The following is a 1,050-nucleotide window of genomic DNA, read 5'->3' as shown; positions in this document are numbered from 1 at the left end:
TTAATGCACAGTCCCGATGGTTGTGCTGGTTCTGGGACTGAGGCCGGGAGGGAGGGGCTCTGCTGCCCCTCGTCTGAGTAAACATCTTACACATGTACAAAGCGGAACCCCTGGGGTTCCAGAAGCTTGCCTGTGGAGTGAGCAGTCAGCATCTGGCCGTGGTCCTGGGAACAAGTCACATTCCCAGCTCACTCCTTTAGACCGGGTCGCCAGGAGGCCAGTCAGTGTAGACCGTGGCCCGTGGCTCCTGCAGCCGTCTTTCCCATCCACAAGTGATCAGGGGGCTGCACACAGACCTCTGGGGGCGGCATCACCCACGTCCCTGCTGTGCTCAGTCACGGCTCGTGATGGAAGCCTCCAGAGTGTGTTCCCCATGCTTCTCTGTGACTCTAATGCCCTCCGTCAGGCTCCCCTGTTCTCTCCTTCCCAGAGCTCACTCTGCAGACCTACCAAGGGAGACAAGCATCCCTTCATCCTCGATGTCTTTTCATTGACCCTTTCCCTGCAGCCTCCAGGCTGTTCCCCGAGGACACTGCTCTGCCTGGACTTCTCTCCAGTGAGCACCGCTCCTCCCCCCTGCCTGCATCTGTCTCTGGGGTAAGACTCTCGGTGGTACCGTCCTCCTTCCTATGTATCCCCGCCCTCACGGGTGCAGGCCGTGCACTCTCCTGTCCCAGGATGTGCCCGTGAGCAGACCCTATGCCCACCCCCTCTCTGCCTCATGCTGCGGCCCTGGCCGGCTCCCCTACAGCACCCCCTTGCCCTGCTCGCTGTGTGAGCACTCGCCCTTCTGCTTCTGTTTCTCTCACCTCCGAAGCCGGGGTCACGGTACCATGGTGGCCACCCCTCTCTTCCCCAGGGTCTCCTCAAAATCCAGCACCCCAGGACAGAGAAGTGTTTGACACCCTGGAGCCAGGATTGCTTTCCTTCCATCGATCCTTGCCACTCACTAAGGAGTTCACGTGATGGTTTTATTGAATCTCCTCAGTAGCCTGTTGTTTTCCATCCTCATCTTCTCACGGGTAAACTGAGGCTTAGAGAAGATAACGC

General features: G+C 58.8%; 2 protein-coding genes across 2 annotated transcripts in view; one reads left to right on the top strand and one right to left on the bottom strand.

Moving 5' to 3' along the window:
* LOC115276014 (disks large homolog 5-like) overlaps nucleotides 1-1,050 on the bottom strand; it is a 96,007-nt gene that overhangs the window by 41,766 nt on the left and 53,191 nt on the right. The gene's annotated exons all lie outside the window — the stretch shown is intronic.
* LOC115276007 (disks large homolog 5-like) overlaps nucleotides 1-1,050 on the top strand; it is a 58,681-nt gene that overhangs the window by 5,300 nt on the left and 52,331 nt on the right.

This window comes from Suricata suricatta, chromosome 2, assembly GCF_006229205.1.
Source record: "Suricata suricatta isolate VVHF042 chromosome 2, meerkat_22Aug2017_6uvM2_HiC, whole genome shotgun sequence".
NCBI classification, from domain to species: domain Eukaryota; kingdom Metazoa; phylum Chordata; class Mammalia; order Carnivora; family Herpestidae; genus Suricata; species Suricata suricatta.
This window is presented reverse-complemented; position numbering and strand designations above follow the sequence as displayed.